General features: G+C 24.0%; 1 long non-coding RNA gene across 1 annotated transcript in view; it reads left to right on the plus strand.

The window, feature by feature from the left end:
- The first annotated feature begins 5693 nt into the window (after positions 1-5693).
- The window catches only part of LOC111630334, an 11613-nt gene continuing 11295 nt past the window's right edge, over positions 5694-6011 (plus strand). The window contains exon 1 of the long non-coding RNA XR_002757511.1: positions 5694-5796. This is a non-coding gene — a long non-coding RNA (uncharacterized LOC111630334). The remainder of the gene's footprint in view (positions 5797-6011) is intronic.

Below are 6011 nucleotides of genomic sequence, written 5' to 3' on the forward strand. Positions count from 1 at the left end.
TCAACGGAGTTATCGCGAGATATGCCGTGGCCAAGGGTGTTTCCCTTATCGTTTACGGCTGTTCACTAACTTTACCGTCTTTACGGTACTATCGATTGAACTTATTAGTCGAGATGCTAATTTTTCAAGAGTATTTTATAAATACCGAGCGGATTGTCCTAAATGAGATAATCGTTAATTTTTCTCTCTCCCTTTTTTAAATCCAATTTAATAATTTAAAAACACTAATTTAAAATTACCGTTTTGATTAAAAAAATTTTTATTATTAATTTTACATTGATAGAGTTTCGATGAACTAACAATGATTACAATTTAGAAGAAACAGCCCAATCACGTGTAAATAATCAAATTATATAAACAATTTTTATATAAAATTACTCACAATTTTACAATGTGAACAATTTATATATATTGTATTTATTTGCATTACTAACGTGAACAACTTTTTTTTTACAGTTTTTAAATAATTTACTAGCTATAAATCATATAAAAATTGGCTATTGTTTCACTATTGTATTAACTATAACTATTCTAAAATTTATATTATATTTGTAAATAAAAAAAGTAAATAAATAAATGTAAATTATTAAACCTTTAAAATGATAAAGCACATTTTTAAGTTATTATATCTGAAATTTTACGTATAATTTCATACTGTTTAAAGTAATTGTTCGGCTACTTGTTTTTTTAAGTTTTCTCATGTGTAACGATATTGTTTTATAAGATGTGATAATTTATAATTATTTTACCTTATAAATTATTGATACATTTAAGTCAAAATATCGATATAAATATATTAATTTGTTTTTATAGAAAATAGTAACGAAAGAAAAAAAAATATATATTTTTTTTTCTTTCGTTAATATATATAGGCCTATATATATACAGTACACGTAGCGTATATATTCAGTGTAATGCAATACCGAATTTTAAAATTAGCTAACGTTATACATTTTATTTAAAATATTTTCCGTCATATAAATATGACGTAAGATTGACGTCATAAGCACGTGTGTTTTGTAGGTGTATCGCTGAAGCTTTATAATATAGTTGTACTTATATATGTTCTTTTTTTTTTTTTTACTGTAAATCGAATACAAACATTACGTATGTCATTTTCGTGTAGGCCTACGTAATATTCGAAAATAAAAGTTTGTTGACCGGATATTTTAAAACTAGTACAAAACTTATTGATTGATTATACGAAATGAATCATTCAGTTGTGAAAAACTTTAATAAAATGAAAATATTTTTAAAAGAATATACTTTATGTACAGTCATGTAAACATAATATTTAGGTTTTAAGTAATATCTTTTGAAAAATATTGCATGGTAATTCTAACTGGTTACTGTATTAATGAGACTGTTTTCTAATAAATTAAATCTTATATTGATATGTTTGTGTTAAATTAATGACTATAAACTTTATAAATATATATAGCAGGTAAAGCTTACAGTATAGAATAAATTATATTATACTCGAGGATCGATATGCTATATCCTGTAGGATCTAGTATAGATTATGGACTAGGACGAAATATATCGATCTAAACTATATTCAAAACTTATAAAGTGAGGTAAATAAATATAAAATTTAAAAAAATGTATAAAATAAATTTATTACACGATTTAATGGTTTAATGGTTTAATGGTTATTACACGATTTAATCATTTTATACACAAACTTTAAATATGATATGAAACTCGGTCATTTTATTATCAGAAAATTTGTTAAAGTTATAATTTACTACGAAAAACTTTTAAATATTATCGATCGAATTTTTAAAATATATTCGAGTATTTCCTCTCAAATAAAATTTATTTTTTATTATTTTTTCAATTTTTTGTATTTTATCGAATCATTTAAAGCGTTATGTAATCCCAAAGAAAATAGTAAAATAAGGCAAAATAACATAGAGGAAAATATTTTTCATAATGAAATTTAAATTGTAAAAGAGGATAGAATGTACATGCATCATTATAAGCTATTACTTCACGACATATCTTATATTCTGTATGATGTACTGTACGTCTATTCTTCCTTTACTACTTGGGACGTATTTAGATCAATGAGGTGATCGTGTGATTACGACCTCAACATGCTGGGTGCTCCTTAAGGTTCTTTTGCCTAACTAACCTAAATAATCGACCAAGCGATTATATACATATCCTACTCATAGAAAACGACATAAAAAATCATAAGCGATAAGAATTATAAGTGACTGAAGGATTTTTTACTTACAAAAATATTGAATGATTGACTTAAATCAATAAGAAGTCGTCTAATATTAAAAGCGTATGTATTACATTTTTTTACTGAAATAAATAAATAATAGCAAAAAAAAATGTTAAAATAAAGAAATTACAGTCAAAATATTATTTATATTGTCCTAAATCTGGATCAGCTATATCACTGTTAATAAATTATGGAATTATTAATTTATATATATATATATATATATATGTTTATTTCCTGATAAATATTTCAGTATAAAATTTAAAATATCTAAAAATAATGAATAAAATCTATTTTCCTATAACATATTTGTCTAATGGTTTATTTGGCTTATTTATGAAAGTCGTGGGTTCGAACTTATTAAGATCCAAGTATCGAGATTTTTGTTTCTTTTATTAACTGCATTATTCTCATTTTATTATTAAAAATTTTTCTATATTTAGGACTTTATATAAAATCTAATAGTAATAAATATAAAAATATATTCATTTATTATACATTTGAAAATGTTTAAAAAGAAAAAGAAATCAGAATTTTTCATCGATTCATTTTCTCAATTAAATTTAAAATCAAAGACCATGAGATAATTAATTGATTTAATTAATACATCTACAAGAATCTAACTTTTATTTAAAGTCGTTATCCATATAAATTATTAAGAAATAAATATAGGATATAATTAAATCTTCACACATATATAACTCATATAATAACATTTAGTTAATTTTCTGTAAATAATTTTAAAATTTTCTTTATAATATTCTTTAAACATATTTATTTATTTAATGTAATTAATTTATTTTATGTTTAAATCTATTCATATTCTAAATGAAATCTGCTAATTTGTATAATATATTCATTGTTCTCATGGCATTATATCCTTGTTTATATCAAATACTAGATAATGTAGTAGACTCGACTAAAAACAAAAACAAAATTTATCTCTGTACAAACTTTCAAAGATAACAATTAAAAATAGCTAAATTTTTTTAAACATCTATAAATTTTAAAATATTTATAAAAGCAATTTTTGATCGAAATTATTACAAAAATTATAAAATAAAATATTTTTAAACTCCGAAATATCCAGTTTAATTTTAAATATTTCTCTTATGGGAAATATTTTGTTCGAGATCAATAAAAATTTATATATATATATTTTATATAATTTTTTTATGTTTTAAAAATGGGGAAAATCTCTTAAATTTTCAGACAATGCTTTGGATCAATAGTTCGACCGGTCACATTTCACAGCATTGTAAGTCCCAATGTTAGAATGAGGTCAGTCAACTCGGATCGTCGACTTCTTGACTACATATGATTTGAACGAAACTATATCAAAAAAGGAAGAAATTCTGCTTCTGATATGATAAAATATTCTAAGCAAAGTTCACCAAACAATTTATTACACCTCCTTTCAACTAATCAATAACTACTGAAACAACGGTAGTAGGTTAACCTCTCTACCTTAAAAGATAGCATTACCTGAAATATATTAATGAATTTTTATAAATTATTCGAAATATATTATACTACTAGCTTACCAGTTTGGTGTTATATTAGAAATATTTTACTAGTAAAAAGTTTCTTTAATGTTAAAGGTATGGATATGGCCTACGTAAACTGTTTTTCGGTATTGCATAAGAGAGCTTCAGAGCTATGTTTACTTATTAACTGCAATATCATTTAAATATATATTCTTAAATTTATGATAAATATGTAAGATATCATTAGTTAACAGACTCAAAATCAGTAATCATCCATTTATTTAATCCTTCGTTCGATTATCTATCTATCAATGGTACAATGTTTATACTTAGCATTTTCAAGGTTATATTAACAAGGTCATTAAAATTCGTATTAAAAGTAAAGGGTTTATCTGCAAAATTGAGTTCATATACGTGAAATTTTGTAAATGTACACTTTGTTTTTCAATTAAATGTACCAAATTCGAAGGACCAATTGCCCCAATTTAGTCATTTTATAATTAAGCCATTCATAGATTCGTAACTAATTCGTTTTTATTCAGTTCCTTGTTCTATATTCGATAGTATATATTTACTTTTATATTAAATTTTTATATATTTTAAATCAAAATAAATAGCAAAAATTATTATTTAAATAGCAATTTTATTTATTAATAATGTAACAAATAAGATTAAAATATTTGTTAATTAAATAAATTAAAATTTAAATATTTAATTTCTAACATGATTAATAGTGAGTAATTATTATTATTCATTTAATTAACGTTACAAAGTTCTTTGAAGGAGGTTTGCGGCGGATAGCCACACCACACCGGATCATGACAGTGACCTTCCACTTGCCTACTACACTCGGTTCGATTGGTTGCTTCTTTAATGACGTCATACCGGTTGTTAACGTTGCTAGGAGACCGAAGTAAAAGTTTCTTTTACGTAATAGCGGTGGCTACTAGTCGATCATTATTTACCGAAAATTTGGTTGTATGAGGTGATTGTACCGTAAAAGATGCTTTACTTAATGAATCAAACACTTCATTCCAGTCAATTTAATACCGACGGACAATCTGTGACCTTATTAAGGAGGGGTTTCGTCTCTGAAGGATGTAGTGGGTAACATAACAATGGACCATTTGTCTATTGACCTAGAATTAGCACCACTTACTACGAGCCACAGAAAGAATTTTACTGTTTATAGTAAATCAAAAATCTTTATCCACCTCTTTCATTTTTATTTTTGTCACAGGAAATGCAATTTTATGCCTTGGGATTTTTTTGTAAGTCAGCTTTTAATATGTATAGAAAATCATTCAAAAGACCCTTTCTCGTTCGTTAAATCATTAAAAAAAAAAAAAAAGGTTATAACGTGATATTTCCTGATCACGTGATGATAAAATGGCGTACGTGACGAATATCATCATCATGGTATGTAATATTGGTCAGGTGCCAAGTCGCTTATTTGACATAATTTTTAATTTTATAGGTGTATTAGCATACACTTTCCTGTTTCAAAAGTTTTTTATGCATAAATTATTATCAGCGTATTTCTTTTGTTCTAATCTTTAAATCTCCTATAAATGTCATTTTCTAAATATTCAATAGTTTAATAATTTAAGATTAGAGATCGATTAAAAGTTTTTATTTTCTTATTTCACGATATCAAATACTTGATAAAGGTTTTATAGATGTCGAATTTAAAATAAAAAAAAAAACTCTAAAAAATTTATTAAAATTTATATAAGGAAGCATTAATTAAATGCAACATTTGATGACGTTTTGTTTCCTATTGTTTATTACATCATTTCAGATTTTATAAGAATGCTTTAAGAGATAAATGGCAAATGTATAAATGAAATTTCTATGCAAATTTATTTAAGATTAATATTCAAAGTCGAAAAGCCGTTTTGAATAATAATTAAAGCTTTTGACTTCAAGACCTGTTGAGTAAGAGCAAAGTCACCTGGTTAAGGTGAGAACTCAACGTCATTTGTATGTCCTTGTACAGCGTCTCATATAATAATTATAGAAATGTTTTCTTCCTTTTTAACGGCTAATTAATCGCTTCATCGTCTCATAAATGTATGTACTTTTATTTAAATTTAAAATAATAATTTTTCTTTTTAACTCCTGTTTCAAGAATGCATTCTGTTTTTGATAAATTTATTTTTAAAAATTCATAAATTTTAATGTAAAAAATGCTAATAATATTCTTAAATATGACAGAATTATTTATTACATTACATTATTTTTTAATAATTATATTATATTGATATATATATATATAATTTATTTAC

This window comes from Centruroides sculpturatus, unplaced genomic scaffold (assembly GCF_000671375.1).
Source record: "Centruroides sculpturatus isolate CEXI.00-Female unplaced genomic scaffold, Cexi_2.0 scaffold126, whole genome shotgun sequence".
NCBI lineage: Eukaryota > Metazoa > Arthropoda > Arachnida > Scorpiones > Buthidae > Centruroides > Centruroides sculpturatus.